Consider the following 23,075-nt stretch of genomic DNA (forward strand, 5'->3'; position numbering starts at 1 on the left):
TCGGCCTCCCAAAGTGCTGGTATTACAGACATGAGCCACCGAGCCCAGCCCTTGATGAACCTTCTTAGAAGAAATCTTTTCATACATCCTTGACTTTTTTCTGTAAGATGAATGTTTAGAAGTACGATTGCTAAGCCAGAAGATAAGCAAACAATTTAAACAATCAGGTGAGCTGTCAACCAGAACACATTTTAATCAGCGCATAAGGCAACTTAATGCAGTAGAAAAGATAATTTGCAACAAATAATTATAATTAGATGGCTCCATATATAGAAATAAGAATCACAGGCCAAGTGGGTGGCTCACGCCTGTAATCCCAGCACTTTGGGAGGCCAAGATGGGCGGATCACCTGAGGTCAGGAGTTCGAGACCACCCTGACCAACATGGAGAAACCCTGTCTCTACTAAAGATACAAAATTAGCCGGGCGTGGTGGCACATGCCTGTAATCCCAGCTACTCGGGAGGCTGAGGCAGAAGAGTCGCTTGAACCCGGAAGGCAGAGGTTGCGGTGAGCCGAGATCACACCACTGCACTCCGGCCTGGGCAACAGGGTAAAACGCCATCAAAAAAAAAAAAAAAAAAAAAAAAAGAATCACTAGGTACTTTAAAGTCACAAGGGAGGCGCTAAATAGCTAAAGAAATGCTGGTATTCAACTGCTTAAATGCCCCCTAGGAGTCAGTTAAAAAAAAAAAAAAAAAAAAGAGAGAGAGAGAGATGGGGTCTCACCATATTGCCCTGGCTGGTCTCAAACTCCTAAGCTCAAGTAATCCTCCTGCCTTGGCCTCCCAAAGGGCTGGGATTACAGGCATGAGCCACCACACCCAACTGGAGTCAGTTACTTTCTCAAACCTAGGCTTGACAACTGTACAGGTCTAGTTCCCCATGCCCACAGGGTTTCCCACTTGTTTTCAACGTGTGTGTGTGTGTGTGTGTGTGTGTGTGTGTGTGTGTGTGTGTGTGTGTGACAGAGACAGAGAGAGAGAGAGAAAGACAGAGAGAGAGAGAGAGAGAGACAGAGAGAGAGAGAAGGGGTCTCACTCTGTCACCCAGGCTGGAAGGCAGTGGTATAGTCTCGGCTCACTGCAATCTCCACCTCTTGGGCTCAAGAGATCCTCCCACCTCAGCCTCCTGAGTTGCTGGGATTACAGGCACACACCACCGCGCCCAGCTAATTTTTGTATTTTTAGTGGAGACAGGGTTTCATCATGTTGCCCAGGTTGGTCTCAAACTCCTGAGCTCAAGGGATCTGCCTCCCTCAGCCTCCCAAAGTGCTGGGATTACAGGCCTTTATTTTCAACTTTAACATCACCTGTTTTAAAGCTCTAAGTCACATGGAAACAATCCAAATGATGATCGACATTAAATAAGCATATCTTATTTAATGTCATGAAATAAGACTATTAAAAATGCAATGTATATATACATTAGAATATTATTTCACCTTTAAAAAGAAAATCTTAGGCTGGGTGAGGTGGCTCATGCCTGTAATCCCAGCACTTTGGGAGGTCGAGGCAGGAGGACCGATTGAACCCAGGAGTTCGAGACCAGTCTGAGCAACATAGTGAGGACCCTGTCTCTACAAATAATAATAATTAGCTGGGAATAGTGGCACGTGCCTCTAGTCCCAGCTACTCAGGAGGCTGAGGTGGGAGGATCACTTGGGCCCCGGAGGTTGAGACTGCAGTGAGCCACGATTGCACCACTGCATTCCAGCCTGGGTAACAGAGTGAGACCCTGTCTCAAAAAATAAAGTAAAATGAAAAGGAAATCCTACTATTTGCAACAACATGGATGAACTTTGAGGACAATATTCTAAGTGAAATAAAATCAGTCACAGAAGGACAAATACTGCATAATTCCACTTATATGTGGTTTATCTAATATAAAAGCTGAAAATAGAAAGGTATTTGCCAGGGGATAGGGAGAGGGAAATGAGAAGTCGTTCAATGGGAATAAAGTTATAGTTATACAAGATGAATAAGCCCTCAAGATCTGTGTACAACATAATGCCTATAGTTAATGATACGGTACTGTACACTTTTGTGTTGAGGGGGTCAATCTCATGTTGAGTGTTCTTACCACAAAAAAAAGTGACACAGGAAAATTTGGAGGCAATAGATGTTTATGACCTTGAGTGTAGTGATATCACTGGTGTGTATATATGTCCAAACTCATCAAATTGTATACATTAAATATGTACAGGTTTTTGGTATATCAGTTATACTCAATAAAGCCTTAAAAAAATCAGTTGATTAAAATAAAAGTAACGTGGTCCACTGGGGAGAAAAGGTTTGACTTAGGTCAAACTAGCTGGAAAGTAAAGAATACAAAAGACCCTTTGAGGTCTCACATGAATTAAACAGGTCAGTTATCTACCTACGTTAAATCTGCATAAATGCAGTTTACCTTTCATTTCTTCATCATAGAATGGCAAGGAGATCTTCCATGTTGCATTTCCTCAAAAGATCTCTGCAATATAATGACACACCACAGACCTTGTGGCGAAGATCCACCAGAAGTGGCTCTCTTATTGATTCCTCCCAGTAGGTAGTAAGTGGTTGGAGAAGCAACTATACCATAATAGGAAAATTGTTTTAGAACCTTACTGAAGAATGCAGTTACATAAAATTTCTAAAAACAATGTGAAAAAAATATGAAGGAACCAATATTATCAGCCTAAAGCCAGTCCAACAGGTATCTTGGAAACCACAAACTACACCTGGGCAACTTGAGCAGGAAGAATACGATAACAGAACCTTCTTTCACCCAAAGGGAGCATTCCAGCTGACTTCAAAAAGACCTTGTCATGATTTATGCCATTCTTCATAATTAAGGCACCTGATCCTTTCTACTTGATCACTTTGAGACATGCTGGTTTAAAGAGTTTCAAATAAATTATAGAAATTTTAAAGGCCACACAAAAATGTTATCACCTGTTCAAAAGTCTCCCCTGCCCAACTAAGCCACATTCACTGTAAGTCAAATTACAGGTGGGCACAGATATACAAAAAAAAAATACAGTTTAGGAATTTCTTTTTTACAGAGTCTCTCATTGTGGTCCTAGGTATTATTATGCAGCCAGTATTATTATTTATTATTTAAATTAGACGGAACTGCCAGGCGCGGTGGCTCACGCTTGTAATCCCAGCACTTTGGGAGGCCGAGGCGGGCGGATCACTAGGTCAGGAGATCGAGACCACGGTGAAACCCCGTCTCTACTAAAAATACAAAAAATTAGCTGGGCGTGGTGGCGGGCGCCTGTAGTCCCAGCTACTCGGAGAGGCTGAGGCAGAAGAATGGCGTGAACCCGGGAGGCGGAGCTTGCAGTGAGCCGAGATCACGCACTGCACTCCAGCCTGGGCGACAGAGCGAGACTCCGTCTCAAAAAAAAAAAAAAAAAAAAAAAAATTAGATGGAACTTTACATAAGTCACAAGTTATGAACCATTAACACAATAAGTATTTCCTATTGTGTATATTCCATTTACCCCCTAAACCACAAGTATGCAAAGCTCCATTACAGCTTCAAAAAAATCAGCATACAGGTTTAAAAAAATAATTTCTTAATCCTCAGAGCTTCCCATTTCAAAGAGAGAACTGAAGAATCTGCCTATGGCAGTAGCCTATGAACATGAAGACACAGCCCCTTCCCTATGACTAAACAGTTCCAGGCCTTGGATTATAACTATACAATGTCTCTCACACATGCAAAAGGAGATCCATAAAGATGTTTGTTGCAATACCATTCATAATAGAGAAAAATGGGAGGAAATGATAATTAAATGTCCATCAACAGTAAAATGGGCACACTATGGCGTGTTCAGCAGCTCAGAAGAAGGAACTAGAACAAAGGTTAATCTCAAAATCAAGGTTCAACAACAGAAACAACCTATAGAAGAAAACACACAATATGACACCACACATCTGTAATAAAAGTATAAAGTAGATGGATGGCAATGATCAAAATGAACTGGGGGAAACGACAGGGAAAGAACAAATGGGGCCAGGAATTGAGGCCCAAGGGCTTCAACCATGATGCAATGTTTTCTTTTAAACTGGATGGTGACTAAAAGGTATTCATATTACTTTTTTGTTTTTTTTTTTTGAGACAGAGTCTCGCTCTGTCGCCCAGGCTGGCGTGCAGTGGTGCGATCTCGGCTCACGGCAAGCTCCGCCTCCCGGGTTCACGCCATTCTCCTGCCTCAGCCTCCCGAGCAGCTGGGACTACAGGCGCCCACCACCACGCCCGGCTAATTTTTTGTATTTTTAGTAGAGACGGGGTTTCACCGTGTTAGCCAGGATGGTCTCGATCTCCTGACCTCATGATCCACCCGCCTCGGCCTCCCAAAGTGCTGGGATTACAGGCATGAGCCACCGCGCCCGGCCCATACTACTTTTATAGAATTACTGTATGCCTGAATTACTTTAATAGTAAAAAGAATCCTTTCCGAGCATTTGACCTACTTCAATAAATTAATATTTATAACATAATAGTTCAAAAATAATTCCTTTCTATTATAATCTTGCATTCTTCAGTAGAAATATATGATAACTAGGCCGGGGGTGAAGGCTCATGCCTGTAATCCCAACACTTTGGGAGGCTGAGGCAGGCGGATCACGAGGTCAAGAGATGGAGACTACCCTGGCCAACATGGTGAAACCTTGTCTCTACTAAAAATACAAAAATTAGCTGGGCGTAGTGGTGCATACCTGTAATCCCAGCTACTTGGGAGGCTGAAGCAGGAGAATCACTTGAACCCAGGAGGCAGAGGTTGCAGTCAGCCTTGATTTCACCACTGCACTCCAGCTTGGCGACAGAGCAAGACTCCGTCTTAAAAAAAAAAAAAAAAAAAAAAAAAATCTGATAACTATAGAAAAAGGGCACAAAGGAACATCCTAATTTTAGAACTAGCCCAGTCACATATACACACTTTGGAGTGTTTCTAGAAGAACTACTCAAGGGGCTGGGCATGGTGGCTCATGTCTGCAATCCCAGCACTTTGGAAGGCTGAGGTGGGTGGATCTCTTGAGGCCAGCAGCTCAAGACCAGCCTGGCCAACATGGTGAAACCCCATCTCTACTAAAAATATAAAAATCAGGCAGGCATGGTAGCACATGCCTGCCGTCCCAGCTACTCAGGAGGCTGAGGCATGAGAATTGCTGGAACCCAGCAGCCAGAGGTTGCAGTGAGCCGAGATCACGCCACTGCACTCCAGCCTGGGCCTGGGCAACAGAGCAAGAATCTGTCTACAAAAAAAAAAAGAAAGAAAGAAAGAAAGAAAGGAAAAGAAAAAAAAGAAAGAAACTACTCATACTACCCACCTATCTCTGGAGACAATCCCTAGAAGTCTATAAAACTCATTATGCTTTTGAGACAATCTAAACTTTTCAAACACACACCAGTGCTTTTTCTACAGAAAAATAAAAGACACCCACTCAGTCAGTTTGAACTTCTATCCTTTCAAAACCCAAATGCAAGCTTCTCCCACCTTCAGGAGGTATGCCCTTTTCTATTCAGCCCCCAAGGTGCCTGCTGCTCAACAACAGTTACACAAAAGAATAAATCAAGGTATCACTGCGGGCCTCCTTAAATGTATTTATTTTAACCTCTTCTGGATTGCTCTATACTCATTTACACAGCTGTTACTGTTTGCAAATTGCATCATATTATATTGGTCTCCCCATATAAACTTGGGAATATATGTAGGGAGGAAGCAAGACTCTCACGGAATAACCTAATTGTATCTAGTACAAAGTTCTGTGCATTGTCCATGCTCAATAATGCTGTAAACATTTAAGGAATCCCAGTGTGCCAGTAAGGGTGTGTGTGGCTTAATTTTGTTTTGTTTTGTTTTTGAGACGGAGTTTTGCTCTTGTTGCCCAGGCTGGAGTGCAATGGTGCGATTTCGCTCACTGCAACCTCCACCTCCCAGCTTCAAACGATTCTCCTGCCTCACCGTCCCAAGTGGCTGGGATTACAGGCACACGCCACCATGCCCGGCTAATTTTGTATTTTTAGTAGAGACGGGGTTTCGCCACGTTGGCCAGGATGATTTTGAACCCCTGACCTCAGGTGATCCACCCACCTCAGCCTCCCAAAGTGCTGGGATTACAGGCGTGAGCCACTGCGCCCGGCTACTTTAATTTTTGGAACTCACCCAGGTCCTTTACATTTTCTTTCTGATCTGAGAGGAAAACAAGCATGCAGCAATATACAATCACTTTCTATAACTCCCTCCTTACCACTCCCTGAAACAAATTTCCGAAGCCTACTAATAACAGACTGCTTTTTAAATTATAATAAACCAGCCAGGTGCAGTGGCTCATGCCTGTAATCCCAGCACTTTGGGAGGCCAAGGTGGACGGATAGCCTGAGGTTGGGAATCCAAGACCAGCCTGGCAACATGGAGAAACCCTGTCTCTAATAAAAATATAAAAATTAGCCAGGCATGGTGGTGCATGCTTGCAATGGGAGCCTTGGGAAGCTGAGGCGGGAGGATTGCTTGAACCTGGGAGGCGGGGGTTGAAGTGAGCTGAGATCGTGCCACTGCACTCCAACCTGGGCAACAGAGTGAGACTCCATCTCAGAAAAAAAAAAAAAAGAAATCATAAGTTATAATAAACCACACAGAAACCCCCAACTTCTTTGGAATTGTGAGTGACTCTCATTAAAATCATTATCATTTCCACCCATATTGTACATGCATATTTTTACATAACAATGAATGTAATCAGTATGTTCATAAGAAATATAGTTTCAGAATTTCAGGGTAACCCTTGACATAAAAAAGAGATACTGCCTATTTTCATAATCTGGTTCCCATCCCCCTCTCTATCCTCACCTTCTACTATTTGACTTCAAACTAGTCCGTCTAGGCTTAATTTAACCATAACCTTTGAATGTCCCTTCCCATTGTCCCTTGACCCTCACAGCCCAGGCTCCACACACAGGCACAAAGTCCTCATCCCCTTATCTTCAATAATACAACAGTCACCCTAACTAGGCTACAGCTTCCCCTCTTCTTACCGCTTTTTAAAAGCCTGTGCTCTCGCACCAGACCACCCAGTTTCTAATGTTGGTTAATCTAATTACCAGCTACTATTTAACCTCTCTGTGCCTCTTCTAATAACTGTACCACACCACAGAGTTGGTGTGAGAATGAGATGAATCAGTATGGGTAAAAGGTATTGTAAGCGCACCATAAATGTGAGCCATCCTTATCAACAGCAGAGTGCTCTTCACTGCCCTTACACAGACATTGACAGTGGTCATTAAATGGCTCTTTATGACTTTCCACTAGCCCATGTGCTCGAAGGCAGAGCTACTAGCTTACTCCTCTTTGAATTCCCAGAGAAAACCACAGCAATGGGTATTAGGCAGGCACGTAATAAATGCGTGATACTATAAAACAGGAATACAGATACGAGGGGTCATCAAAAATTTGAAGGAAAATGAGTATTATGAAAAAACTATGGCCAGGCATGGTGGCTCATGCCTGTAATCCCAGCATTTTGGGAGGCTGAAGCAAATGGATTGCTTGAACTCAGGAGCTCGAGACCAGCCTCGGAAACATGTCAAAACGCTGTCTCTCCAAAAAATACAAAAATTAGCCAGGTGTAGTGGCATGTACCTGTAGTCCTAGCTACTCAGGAGGCTGAGGTGGGAAAAGGGTGACAGAGGTTGCAGTGAGCCAAGACTGCACCATTGTATTCCAGCCTGGACGACAGAGACAGACCTTGTCTCAAAAAAAAAAAAAAAAGAAAAAGAAAAAGAAACTATGCATGGATTTGAAAAATTTTTTGCACCAAAATAAACTTGTACTAACTTGTCATAACATGTCTGAGCAAAACCTAGTTTGAGGCACTAAGAAGGATAAACATCAGTTTAAAAAAAAAAAAAAAAAAATCAGAGCAACATAAAATCTGCTAATTTTTTTTTTTTTTTTTTTTTTTTTTTTTTTTAATGAGATGGAGTCTCGCTCTGTCACCAGGCTGGAGTGCAATGGTGCCATCTCGGCTCACTGCAACCTTTGCCTGCGAAATTCAAGCGATTCTCATGCTTCGGCCTCCGGAGTAGCTGAGAATACAGGTGCCTGTCACCACGCAGGGCTAGAATTCTGCTAAAATTGAAGCAAAAACAAATTATCAAATTTATGGTGAAGCTTGGGCAGAATGGTAAAATCACTGTTGCTTTTTGAAAAGTTTATGGGGACAATGCCCCCCAAAAATCAGCAGTTTTTAAGTAGATAACCCTTCAAGAAGTGCCAGGTGCAGTGGCTCACACATATAATCCCAGTTGGGAGGCTGAGGAGGATCACTTGAGCTCAGGAGTTCAAGACCAGCCTGGATAACATAGTAAGAACTCATTTCTACGAAAAAATGAAATTTTTTTTCAAAGTAGGAAAAAAAAAAAGGACAAGACGATGTTGAAGATAAAGCTCAGAGCAGCAGACCCTCTGTGTCAATTTGCAAGAAAAAGGATAACCTTGTTCACCTCCTAGTTTAAGAGGACTAATGATTAACAGCAGAAACAATAGCCAACACCATAGACATCTCAACTAGTTCAGCTTACACAATTCTTGTTTGTTTGTTCAATACAGGGTCTGGCTGTCACCCAGGCTGGAGTGCAGTGACTCATATTGGCTCACTGCAAACTCTGCCTCCCAGGCTCAAGCCATCTTCCCACCTCAGCTTCCCCAGTTGCTGGGACTACAGGTACATGTCACCATGCCCAGCTAATTTTTGTATTTTTTGTAGAGATACAGTTTTGCCACATTGTTTGTCCAGGGTGGTCTCAAACTCCTGAACTCAAGCGATCCGCCCACCTCAGCCTCCCAAAGTGCTGATTACAGGCATGAGCCACCCCACTTGGTCCATATTTCTATCAGCATTTTGGTCAAATTTAATCAGTCTCTAAGAAGTTTCAAAACTTTCCCTCATCTTCCTGTCTTCTTCTGACCCCTCCAAACTCTTCCAATCTCTGCCTATTACCCAGCTCCAAAGGGAGTTCCACATTTTCAGGTATCTTTATTGCGATGCCCCTCTCCTGGTACCAATTTTCTGTGTTTGTCTTTTCTTCATTGCTATAAAGGAACATCTGAGGCTAGGTAATTTATAAAGAAAAGAGGTTTATTTTGGCTCACAGTTCTGTCGGCTGCACAGGAAACATGGCACCAGCATCTGCTCCTGGTGAGGACCTCAGGAAGCTTCCAATCATGGTGAAAGGAAAAGGGGAAGGAAGCAGGTGTGTCACATGGCAGGAGAGGGAACAAGAGAGAGAGGAGGAGGTGCCAGGCTCTTTTTAAACAACCAGCTCTCACATGAACAGATAAGAACTCACTTATCACCAAGGAGGTGGTACTAAGCCATTCATGAGGGATCCATCCCCATAATCCAATACCTCCCACTAGGCCCCAACTCCAACATTGTGGATCAAGTTTCAACATAAGATTTGAAGGCAACACACATCCAAACCACATCAGTATCCACTGGTGTCAAAACCAGAGAATAATTAATGCAATGTCACCACACTCAAAACGTATGTTTCATCTTCAAAGACTTTTCAAAAACATAACCAGCTAGTCCCTGTCAGTCCTCTGAAGTCTCTTATCAAAAGGAATAAACAAAATGATTGAAGAAACAGATTTTAACCTGATAGGAAAAAAACAAATAGAGCCAGATCAAGATAACAGCATTTCTATTGAAACTTCTTAGATTTATTTTCTAGCTTATTCTAGATGTGCTAATTTTGAGCTATTTGTGGAGCACCACCACATTCTGGTCTTCAAAGACTTTTTTTCTAAGAAAGTTAAAAATACACTCAAATGGTCTGTGAAGTTTACTCTTCCAGTCCATATCCACATCAAGATTTATTTTTCTCTTGTTATTTCAAATAAATCTTAACCACTTCCAATTCAAGGATGATGATCTCATGCTTCCATGAGATCTGAGGTCTGTCCTGAGCTTCAGACCCCTAATTCTGGCTGCCAGCTAGATGCTACACAAATGTTGTGTATAGGCCCTAAAACCGAGCTGTTCCCCTACCTCACTAAACTACTGTTCCCCTTCCTCCCGTGCTCCCCGTTCCACAGTGGCATGGCCATCCTCCCACCCAGCCACCTTCCATACCTCCTTCTTTTCTCTCGTCTCCTTCCTTGCCTCCCCTCACCCTAGTCGATCAGGTGCCAATGTGACAACTCAACTTCTGGAGTCCTTCTCTCTCCCACTGCAACTGCCCTATTTCTAGCCCTAGTTACCTTCACCCAGGTTACTGCCATCGCCTTCCAAACAATATCCCTACCTCTCTTGCCCTCTAAACTCTGCCATAAACTGCTGTCAGTTTTAAAGTCATAGGTCTGTCCACTTTATTTCTCCCTAAGTGGCTCCTCCTTACTCAAAAAATATTCAGTCTTCAGGCTGGCAAGCACGGCCTTTCAGAGCCTGCCAACCCTCCCTCCTTTCCAGCTTAGTTTTTCACCACATCCTTGGCGTGGCAATCTTTGCTGCAGCCATACCACCAGTTGGTCCCAAATACCCCAGCACTCCCCTCTTCTGGCCCGGTGCCTGCCTGTGTGGGCTTCTCTTCATGCACCACTCCCACATGTGCATACCCACCTCCTCCATCAATATCCACCTGCCACCAACTGAAAGGCCTAGTCACCCCCTCTTGTATTATATACACATTTCCAGATTGAACTCCTCCTCCACTCAACCATGGGAGAGACGTCTTCTTTCTAAGCAGCCTTCCACTTAGAATCCAAATATCATCCTTTCCAGTATGAAGGCAGGCATCTCTTTCAATGATCCTCACTCCCCTGACACTCAGCCTTTCTTTCCATTCAAGTCCTCTCATCGAAAAATAAATAAAAAACAGGCCGGGTATGGTGGCTCACCCCTGTAATCCCAGCACTTTGGGAGGCCGAGGTGGGCGGATAACCTGAGGTCAGGAGGTTGAGATGAGACCAGCCTGGCCAACATGGCAAAACTCCATCTCTACTAAAAATACAAAAATTAGCTGGGTGTGGTGGCAGGCGCCTGTAATCCCAGCTACTTGGGAGGCTAAGGCAGGAGAATCTTGAACCCGGGAGACAGAGGTTGCAGTGAGCAGAGATTGTACCACTGCACTCCAGCCTGGGTGACAGAGCAAGACTATGTCTCAAAATACATACATACATACATACATACATAAATACATAAATACATACATACATACATTACATACGATGACAACACCCTTACCACTTCCCTCGCCCTTGTGGGCTCCTCATTTTACTACACCATCCTCTCCTTGCCAGACAAGCCTCACGGAAGAGCACCTCCACTCACTCTCCTGCTTCCTCTGCACTACTCACTCCCCACCCACTGCAGTGTGACTGTGCGCCTCCAGTTCACTGGAGTGGCTCTCCTCAAGGTCTCCAGAGACCACCTCACGGTTCCACCCCAGGCCTTCTTGGCTTTTCTGCAGCACTTGTCCCATGACCAACCAAGCCCTTGTTCTTGAGGTGGTCCCAACCTCCGATCCCAGGACAACCACCCTCTTCTTTTTCTCCAGCTTCTCTGATCACTCCTTGGTTCCTCCATGGACATGCCCTTCTCTGCCCAGTTCTTACCTGCTGGTGCCCCCATGCTTCTGTGGTATCCTCCATGCTTCTGTCTAAAGACACCTTTTTTGCTTTACACATATAGTTCATCTAAGCCCATGACTTCAACAAATCCCAAAGCTCTCTGCAGACCAGGTCTACCTTCTTCATAAGAAACCCCAGAAATTTTGATAGCCCACAGACATCTCAAAACACACAGGCCCAGATTTACTCACTCAAAATTTATTGACTGCCTGGTGTATGCCATATATTGATTGCCTGCATGTGTCCTCCCTCCTAAACCTGATCTTTCTTCTTACTTGATTTCTTGGTGAGTAGCCGCTGCTTGCTAGCACCATCTTCCAAGGCTCTCAAACCAGAAACCTACAACTCATCCTTGACTCCTCTTTCTCACCACCTCTCTGCCCACATTCAGTGTTACTAATGCCTCCCAATTAACCAGTATCTCCAACCCAGCCCCTCCTCCACTTCATCCCCACATTCACGCCTTCATTCCATTTTAATAACTCAACATCTACCGAGAACTGGCTATAACTTACTCCTGAGTAGACATATGATCACATGTCCTGAGAGTAAAAAGAACAGTTCAGGATTTCTAAGCACCCTTTTGTTTCATTTCATTTTGTTTTTGAGATAGGGTCTCCCTCTGTCACTCAGGCTACAGTGCAGTGGTGTGACCATAGCTCACTGCAGCCTCAAACTGCTGGGCTCAAGCAATCCTCCTGCCTCAGCCTCCCAAATAGCTGGGACTACAGGCACAAACCACCACATTTGGATAATTTCTCTTTTTTCAGTAAAGACAATGTCTCGCTCTGTTGCCCAGGCTGGTCTCAAACTCCTGGGCTTAAACAATCCTCCTGCCTCAGCCTCCCAAAGTGCTGGGATTACAGGCATGACCCCCATGGCCTGGCTAATTTTTAACTTTGTATCTCTTTTTTGGATGACAAAAGTTATACATATGGTAGCCCACATTTTCCCTTTTGATGAATGAAAAAAACTTAAAATCAATGAGTGCCTACATGAGTGGAATGCCTATGTGTAAATTCAGAGGTACTTCAAATATTTCATAACTGAAACATTTAGGATCTGGGAATTTGGTACTGTTATTTGCCACAAAATGCAAACAACCTTTTAGTTCACATAAACCATTTTTCTTTTTCTTTTTTTTTTGAGATGGAGTCTTGCTCTGTCGCCCAGGCTGGAGTACAGTGGCACAATCTCAGCTCACTGAAACCTCCACCTCCCAGGTTCAAGCGATTCTCCTGCCTCAGTCTCCTGAGTAACTGAGATTATAGGTGCACACACCATGCCCAGCTAATTTTTGTATTTTTAGTAGAGATGGGGTTTCAACATGTTGGCCAGGCTGGTCTCAAACTCCTGACCTCAGGTGATCCACCTGCCTCGGCCTCCCAAAGTGCTGGGATTACAGGCGTGAGCCACCGCGCCTGGCCCACATAAACCATTTTTATACTCACTTTCATAGGCCAACTTTTCCAATTAAAACAAACATGATATGTGAGCAGCTACCTAAATCAGCTGTTTCTTCATATTATCACATTACATATAAAAATCCACCACAGAATTTCGGAAATACTAGGATCTGTTTAACGAAAAGGGCGGAAGTTGCTAGAAAAATAATTTTTTGTGATTTTCATAACAAAGCAAAAGTTTGTATAATTATGCCTTTAAGTATAGTCCTTCTAGCTGGAAGAATAGCAGGGGACAGGCGCAGTGGCTCATGCCTGTAATCCCAGCACTTTGGGAGGCCAAGGCAGACAGATGGCTTGAGCCCAGGAGTTTGAGACCAGCCTGGGCAATGCTGTGAAACCCCATCTCTACAAAAAAAATACGAAAAATTAGCTGGGTGTGGTGGCATGTACCTGTAGCCCTAGCTACTTGGGAGGCTGAGGTGGGAGGATTGCTTGAACCCATAGGCAGAGGTTGCAGTGAGCCAAGATTGCGCCACTGTACTCCAGCCTGGACGACAGAGTGAGACCTTGTCTTAAAAAAAAAAAAATACACAAATTAGCCAGGTGTGGTGGTCTGCACCTGTGGTCCCAGCTACTAAGGAGGCTGAATTGGAAGGATCACTTGAGCCTGGGAGGTGAAGGCTGTGGTGAGCTGTGTTCATGCCACTGCACTCCAGCCTGGGTGCCAAAGCAAGACCCTGTCTCAAAAAAATAATAATAATAAAATAAAATAAAAATTAGACAACTGACTCTGGCATTTTATAATAGGATTTAACTTGCTGCTAGGAATATTTACCTATATGTGTAGGCTGGGATAAAGGAGACACTTGAAGCAAGTGAAAGAAATTAATCAGGCTGGGTGCAGTGGCTCACACCTGTAATCCCAGCACTTTGGGAGGCCAAGGCAGGTGGATCACCTGAGGTCATGAGTTCAAGACCAGCATGGCCAGGATGGTGAAACCCCATCTTTACTAATAATACAAAAATTAGGCGAGTATGGTGGTGCATGCCTGTAATCCCAGCTACTCAGGAGGCTGAGGCAGGGAGAATTGCTTGAACCTGGGAGGCCCAGGTTGCAGTGAGCCACGCCACTGCACTCCACCCTGGGTGACAGAATGAGACTCCATCTCAAAAAAAAGGAAAAAATTAATCTTCCAAAGGAAATGAACATACTCCCTCAATCCCAAAAAGCTGTGCCAACCCTCAAGTACTGACTCTTCCAGGAAGTATAGTGGCTAAACTATCCCTTCTGTCCTACCATTCTCAGTAAGAAGATGATTCTCATACATTCATCCTGTGCTGGTTTTGAGGAACGTGGAACTGCTGGTGGGCTCTTCTTAAATGGTTCTTGATACTGTATTTATAACTCCTGCAATATACAGAAGTTCAGAACAATCAAGTGTTCTTTTGGCTTACATGAAATCCATTCTTAAAAAAAGGAAAAGAAAGAAATTTGTTCTTGTTGGCACTAGATAAGGGATGAATCAAAGATATCACCCAGGTCCCCTTTGATTTCTTTCCCAAGACATTCCTTCTTTTGGAAAAGAAATAATTCTACATATTCTATTCATTTCTCAAACACCCATGACTAATCAACTCACTTGGGTTCTCCCCATCCAAGCAGATATGACCTAATATAGCTGTTTCTAAACTAATTCATTTGGCATCTCAAAACATTTGTGAAGCCCTCTCAAGTCCTATTGCTGTTACTTTCCCTCCAATCAGTAATTCTGCTCCAGAATAAACGAACCATTTGCCACACAGCTGGACAGGGCGTTTGAGGAAGAAACGGAAGCCAAAAATGGTTAAGAAACTCTCCCAAAGTTATCTCTGCTATTTAATAAAGGACCAGTCCTAGGAGCTAGATCTCCATACCCCTGGCCCAACGTACTTTTCACCTAAATGTCCTATTTCCACATTAATGCGTAAGCTATTACTGTTGTTTTATTATTACTCCCTCTGAAACCAAAAGAAACCCATTTTAGTGCCTTTGCCCAACTTTTCCTTGATTATAATTCTGACACAAGTCTCATCAGATGAAAACCAGGTGGTCAGTTAACAAATATCATTGGGACTCCCTCTGTCCTCTGTGCCAGGCATCAAGATAGCACTGAAAATATCATGGTGAAAACTAGAGATGTGGTCTGCCCTTGTGAAGCTCATAGGCAGGATAATCTGGAAGGCTTATTAAAGCTAAATTAACTCAAATCCCCTGATGCATCCAATAATAAGCTAAAATGTCATCTTCCCCCAAATCACCAGTGCTTCATAAACACAATCAACAATTCATAAAGTAATTTAAAGTTGATGCTTAGCTATCAATTGTTCAATTCCCCAGACACAAATCACCACTTTGCAGATAAAAACAGACATAGATGTGGAATAAATTCATTTTCAAAAACTGTTTATCAAGTGTCAATACTACAGTCAACTGAGAATGTGTCATTAATTTACATGAGACAAGATTAAAAGTAGGAGAAAACCATTTTTTAGTAGTCTCTAAACACACCTGTGATTGCTATCACACTTACAATTATGTAATAATCTATAATCTAGGAATACTTTCCACATACATTATCTGATTTAACCCCTCTATAATGTTTTAAAGATCAAGAAACTGTTACTCAAGGAAGTTAACTAAAGAACCTGCTCAAGCTCCCAGAGCTAGTAAATAACAGCTCCAAAATTAAAAGTCTCCCAATTCTAGATCCCAAGACCTTTCTACTGAACCACACTACCTTCATAAAATCTCCTACCAAATTATTTTGATTAAGAATGCTGGATGAGCATGGTGGCATACATCTGTAATCGTAACACTTTGGAAGGCCAAGGCAGGAGGATCACTTGAGCCCAGGAGTTCAAGACCAGCCTGGGCAACACAGCAAGACCCCATTTCTACAAAAACATTTTTTAAAATTAGCCAGGTGTGAATGCACCTGTAGTCCCAGCTACTCAGGAGGTTGAGGTGAGAGGATCACTTGAGCCCAGGAGTTCAAGGCTAGCTACAGTGAGGCATGATCGCACCACTGCACTCCAGCCTGGGTGACACAGCAAGACCCTGTCTCAAAAACAAAAAATAAAATAAAATAAAACAATTCTAATACCATTAGAAATAATACGTTGATCTTTTTCTTTTTTCTTTTTTTTTTTGAGACAAGAGTCTTGCTCTGTTGCCCAGGCTGGAGTGCAATGGCATGATCTCGGCTCACTGCAACCTCCGCCTCCTAAGTTCCAGCTAGCGCATCAGGCTAATTTTTGTATTTTTAGTAAAGACAGGGTTTCACCATGTTGGCCCAGGTTGGTCTCGAACTCCTGACCTCAAGTGATCTGCTCGCCTCGGCCTCCCAGAGTGTTGGGATTACAGGCGTGAGCCACCATACCCAGCAGAAATAATAAGTTAATCTTTATTAAACATGTACTTATATGCCAGGTATAGTTCCAAGCCTTTTATATGAATTAACTTGTTAATAATATTTATACAAAAATATATCAATAACATTACAGCTCAGCCAATTAAAAATTTTAAAGGCTATTAAAAATCTTCACAATGGCATTTGGAATTACTATAAAGCCAGTTTCCAATAACCAATTCATTGTGAGAAACATACAACCAAAGGAAGGGGAGGTTGGAGGTGGAGAGAGAATATGAAAACTCAGAAGGCCCATCCGGCCTATAGGACTAGGGAGAGGTTTCCCACCGGGTTCCAAGACTCATACTAGTTTTGCTGAGTACAAACGAACTCTGAAGAGTCGGCCAAGCAGATCACATGACTCACTGAGCTTTAATGCCTGCACTGGAGCATAAGCAGGCCTGTTTCCTAAATGTGGAAGCATCCACTATCGCTGAAACCCTCAGAGCTGAGACAGTCACTCTGTGGAGAGAGAACAGAGGGCTGGGAACCCATCCACGGCCAGGGAACTGGACTCTAAGGACAGCAGCAGAGTCTGCCTTTGCAGCACGTTATACAGTTTGCATGCATTACCTTATTTGATTTGATATCATGAAAACCAGAAAGACGACAGTGACTAAGTTCCTAAACCATGAGCACAAGACCTTCTGGAGGAAAAAGGAAAGCCCCAGGAAGAAGCGGAATTTGTCACCAGGTCAAGCGAGCTGCCCTGAGCAAAACTAACCAGGATCCCATGATCAGAGGCAGATAAGAGAGAAAGAGGAAGTTTAAAAAAAAAATGTACAATGTGTTAACTTATACATAAACTCTTGGGCAAACAAAACCACACTTTCATATGTCTAATCATTCTCTTTCAACTGGGGGGGCTTGCTTTAAAGGAAAAAGAAGTTGGGAAAGACTTGTGATTAGGTGCCCCCAGGCTTGGTCAGCAGGCAACAGCTCCTTTCCAAAAACAAAGGCACCACAGTGATATGGTATGCAGCTAAAAAAAAAAAGAAAAAAAAAATTAATCCTCCAGGAATGACTGGAGCTCCTTCCTGACCAATTACATTGAGATTCCCAATTCATTTTGGTTAACAAAGCCAATGAGACAGACCTAATTTCCTGCCATTTTTCACTCTTTGGCTGGACTATATATTAGTTCACTTCAAATCTCTCAACCACTGTCAGTTCTCCATATGGTCTACTACCCTCAAATGAAAAGGGGCATATAATCACACGTAGGAGGATCTTTTAAAAATAACTATTGCTGGCCAGGTGCGGTGGCTCACGCCTGTAATCCCAGAACTTTGGGAGGCCGGGGCAGGCAGATCACGAAGTCAGGAGATCGAGACCATCCTGGCTAACACGGTCAAACCCCATCTCTACTAAAAATACAAAAAAAAATTAGCCGGGCATGGTGGCAGGCGCCTGTAGTTCCAGCTGCTCAGGATGCTGAGGCAGGAGAATGGCATGAACCTAGGAGGCGGAGCTTGCAGTGAGCCAAGATCGCACCACTGCACTCCATCCTGGGCGACAGAGCAAGACTCCGTCTCAAAAAACAATAACTATTGCTAACATTTATTAATGCTTATGAACTTCCAGGCATCCTACTAGTTTACAAATGAGGAAACTGAGGCTCAAAGAGGTACCACGATTTGCCAGGCGTGGTGGCCCATGCCTGTAATCCCAGCACTTTGGGAGGCCAAGGCAGGAGGATCTCTTGAGCCCATGAGTTCAAGACCAACCTGAGCAACATAGTGAGATCCTGTCTCTTAAAAATGTAAAAAGTAAAAATAAATTAAAAAAACAAAGAGGTACAATGACTTGCCCAAGATAATACAGCTAGCACTGATTTAAACACAAGGTGCCCTACATAGCTGCTTGCAATTAATCAATTAAGAACACACACCCTTTTAGCCTATAGTTCTCCCTCTTTTTCATTACTGAGTTTTAAGCCCTCACCTCAAACAAGCAAGATGCATTGTAATGTTAATTTTAAAACTGTAACAGAACTTCCTCCTTTAGGAATGGATTGTAAGTGGATTTGTTGATATTGGTGCTAGGTTTGCCTTTATGAAAGGTACTCCTTCCACTACACAATAAGCCCAAATTCTCTTCCCCCAGATTTCACGAATACTTATTTGGATACAGAGACCACCAACAAGACAGCCAAGGATCAAACCCCTGCAGGGCAGCAGCACCTCATTCATGCTAATTGACAGTTTCACATGACCAAATCTGGTCAGAGGAAAAGCAAGAAAGCAATTTTAAAACAGAAATATGGCTGGGCATGGTGGCTCACGCCTGTAATCCCAACACTTTGGGAGGCAGAGGCGGGCAGATCGCTTGAGGCCAGGAGTTCGAGACCAGTCTGGCCAACACGGTGAAACCCTGTCTCTACTGAAAAAAAAAAAAAAAAAAAAAAAAAAAAATTAGCCAGGCGTGGTGGCGGGTGCTGGCAATCCCAGCTACTCGGGAAGCTGAGGCATGGGAATTTCTCGAACCTGGGAAGGAGAAACTGCAGTGAGCCGAGATCATGCCACTGCACTCCAGCCTGGGTGACAGCGCAAGACTCCATCTCAAAAAAAGAAAAGAAAAGAAAATTCTGAAATATTTGAAAGGGCTGTACCTTCCCCCTAAAGGAACACTCGCAAGAAAAGCAATCCACAAGCCTGTCTGAACAAACAGAAACAGACCTTAAATGGACAAACGTAATATTGTTTCTTTATACCATCTACATAATATTTACATTTTCCCATAGCTGGGAAATTACTCACTACAGTCAAGTACCCCTGAATTTACCTCTGGCATGTCATGAAACCTGCATCTGCTTAAGGCATAAACGGATAAACGTGCTGGTTAAATTTCTCATCTCAGAGTTCCTCTGAAATTAAAGTCCAATAAAATCAACTGAATTTTAATTCCCTTGGAATGCTCTGTTAACTGTAAAATGCTAAGGAATGCTAAAGTTAATTTTAGTACTGGTACTTTTCCTCCTACATAATACATTTAACTGTTGTTTTCTAATTTTATTAAAAAAAATTTTGTTCCTATGACTTTGCTGGCAAAATATCAAAAAAGATTCCTCGAAACAAGCATTTGTAGAAAATTTTCACAGTAGCCAGGCGCGGCGGCTCATGCCTGTAATCCTAGCACTCTGGGAGGACGAGGCAGGGGGATCACCTGAGGTCAGCAGTTCAAGATCAGCCTGGCCAACATGGTGAAACCCCGTCTCTACTAAAAGTACAAAAATTAGCTGGGCGTGGTGGTATGCGCCTGTATTCCCAGCTGCTGGGGAGGCTGAGACAGAAGAAACACTTGAACTCAGGAGATGGAGGTTGCAGTGAGCCAAGATTGTGCCACTGTACTATAACCTAGGCAACAGAGCAAGACTCCATCTCAAAAAAAAAAAAAAGGGAAAAAAGAAAATTTTCACAGTAAGCTTGTTTAAGTTAAGAAATTGGGGATTAAGGAGGGCTCATAATCAATCATAAAGTCAGAAATAACTCTTCACATCTTTTTAAAAGATTCACTTGATAAAAAGATTCTGAAAGAAGAAAAATTTTAAAGTAGGAGTTAATCAAAGAGATGAAGCAACAATTTTCTACAAAGGCTTCAACAAGCCTAAAAATATTAAATTGGTGCAAAAGTAATTGAGATTTTTGCTACTGAAAGTAATGGCAAAAACCGCAATTACTTTTGCACCAACCTAATAGATGCCAATGCCGATTCCTTTCTCATTGCAATTTTTCAACAAAAGACAATAAGCCTATAAGTAAACAGTATAAATTAGCTTTGGTGGGTAAGGTTTTCCAGCAGTTTGTCCTACCATCCTTTTTTCCATACCTAGTATATTTACAAAATATGTTAGGTTTGGCCAGGCATGGTGGCTCACACCTGTAATCCCAACACTTTGGGAGGCCGAGGCAGGCGGATAACGAGGTCAGGAGTTTGAGACCAGCCTGACTAACATGGTAAAACCCTGACTCTACTAAAAATACAAAAAAAAAATTAGCTGGACGTGGTGATGCATGCCTGTAATCCCAGCTACTCAAGAGGCTGAGGCAGGAGGATAGCTTGAACCTGGGAGGCAGAGGTTGCAATGAGCCGAGATTGCACCACTGCACTCCAGCCTGGTGACAGTGCAAGACTGTCAAAAAAATAAAAATAAAAAATAGGTTCTTCTAAATTCTACCAGAGTGGTTGGAAAACAAGCCCTAAATTTATTGAAATTCAAAGATAAACAGGAACTTCTAGTCACCCTTTTCTTAAAAAAACATGGTTAGTAGAAAACACATCACCCAACTCCCCACCTTCCGAATCCCACGGGTTTATTTATGGTGATGCTTTCTTGGCAATGCCTTTCCCATGATGTAACTACAGGAATAACAAGTATTTTTCTGAGTTTCAGTGATGTCAGCCTGAAACACATTCTAAAGTATTTCAAAATGCCTGGGCCGGGCACGGTGGCTCACGCCTGTAATCCCAGCACTTTGAGAGGCCCAGGTGGGTGGATCACCCGAGATCAGGAGTTCGAGACCATCCAGCCTGATCAATCCCGTCTCTACTAAAAATACAAAAATTAGCCAAGCATAGTGGCGCATGCCCGTAATCCCAGCTACTTGGGAGGATGAGGCAGGAGAATCGCTTGAACCTGGGAGGCAGAGGTTGCAGTGGGCCAAGATGGCGCCATTGCACTCCAGCCTGGGCAACATGAGCGAAACTCCACCTTAAAAAAATGAAAGCCTGAATATGTAATATCCTTTTGGTACAAACAGTGTAAGTCAAAAAAAACCCTGAAGTTCAGCTGACCACAAAAAAGGAGAACCATCTACCCAGCTAAAAATGCACAGACTCAAGCAGTGCTCTCTCAAGATTTTGCCTACCTAATAGAGAAATGGGCAAAGGTCATGCATGGACAATTCTCACACAAGGGAGATTTACTCAGAAGTATTAAAAAAGTATTAAATTCACAGTTAACTAAAGGAATGTGCTGGGCGCGGTACCTCACATCTGTAATCTCAGCACTTTGGGAGGCCGAGGTGGGTGGATCACCTGAGGTCAGGAGTTCGAGACCAGCCTGGCCAACATGGTGAAACCTCATCTCTACTAAAAATACAAAAATTAGCAGGGCGTAGTGGCAGGCACCTGTAATCCCAGCTACTCGGGAGGCTGAGGCAGGAGAATCACTTGAACCTGGGAGGCGGAGGTTGCAGTGAGCCGAGATCGCGCCATTACACTCTAGCCTGGGTGACAAGTAAGACGCCATCTCAAAAAATAATAATAATAATTAAAAAATAATAATAAAGGAATGCAAATTAAATAGCAATAAGGTGCCTTTAGTTATTGAAGTTTTTTTTCTCTATTTTAATGACTATATCCAATGGAGGTAAGGGTGTAATGAAACTTAAAAATAGACATAAATTGGCAATATATAACTAGAATCATAAAAAGTCACACCCTCATAATCAGTAAACTTCCATTTTTGTACAACTGTCCTATAAAATTAATCCACAATGGAAAAGGTTTCATACTCAAGGTATTTATTAGTGCTATTTACAGTAGCAAAAATTAGAAACCTCCACATTTTCCAATATTTGGGGAATAACGCCAATTCAATAAAATACAATGTAGAAAACAAAATGACAGCTGAAATCAAGCAGCAGTATTCCATAATCCTGGGTTTAAATAAGTATTCAAATTTGTCAGTATAGTTTATTCGTCAAAAAATTAAAAACAGAATTACCATATGATTCTATAGCAATTGTTACTTATGGGTATATATCGCAAAAAGTTTTAAGAAGGGTCTTTAAGAGATATTTGTACACCCATGTTCATAGCAGCATTATTCACAATAGCCAAAAGGTGGAAGCAATCCAAATGTCTACGGAAGAATCAATGGATAAACAAAAAGTGATATATACATACAATGGATATATTATTCAGCCTTTAAAAGGAAGGAAATTCTGACACATACTCCAACATGAATAAATCTTGAGGACACCAAGCTAAGTAAACTAAGCCAGTTACAAAAAGACAATTACTGTACAAATTCATTTATCTAGACTAGTCAAATTCAGACGAACCTATATAGGCCTCCCATGAAGGCAGGTTTCAATCTGTTTCGTTCACCACCGAATCTCTAGCACTTAGTCTAGCATCATTGTGAATATTCAATAATTGAAAAATGAATTTAGGAAACTACACACACACACACACACACACACACACACACACGGTCAACCTGCACTAATTTTTTTTTTTTTTTTTTTTTTTTTGATAAGAAGTCTCACTCTGTTGCCCAAGCTGGAGTGCAGTGGCGCAATCTCGGCTCAACACAACCCCCACCTCCCGGGTTCAAGCGATTCTCCTGCCTCAGCCTCTGGAGTAGCTGGGAGTACAGGCATGCACCACCATACCCGCCTAATTTTTGTATTTTTAGTAGAGGCAGGGTTTCACTATATTCGCCAAGCTGGTCATGAACTCCCGACCTCGTGATCTGCCTGCCTCGGCCTCCCAATGTGCTGGGATTACAGGCGTGAGCCACCACTCCTGGCAACCTGCACTACTTTTAAGCGAACCCTTTGCTGATTATATTCTAAGTCTGTTAACT

General features: G+C 42.7%; 1 protein-coding gene across 1 annotated transcript in view; it reads right to left on the bottom strand.

Moving 5' to 3' along the window:
* RASSF3 (Ras association domain family member 3) overlaps window positions 1–23,075 on the bottom strand; it is an 88,772-nt gene that overhangs the window by 56,537 nt on the left and 9,160 nt on the right. The gene's annotated exons all lie outside the window — the stretch shown is intronic.

Source organism: Nomascus leucogenys, chromosome 11 (genome assembly GCF_006542625.1).
Source record: "Nomascus leucogenys isolate Asia chromosome 11, Asia_NLE_v1, whole genome shotgun sequence".
Classification (NCBI taxonomy): Eukaryota; Metazoa; Chordata; class Mammalia; order Primates; family Hylobatidae; genus Nomascus; species Nomascus leucogenys.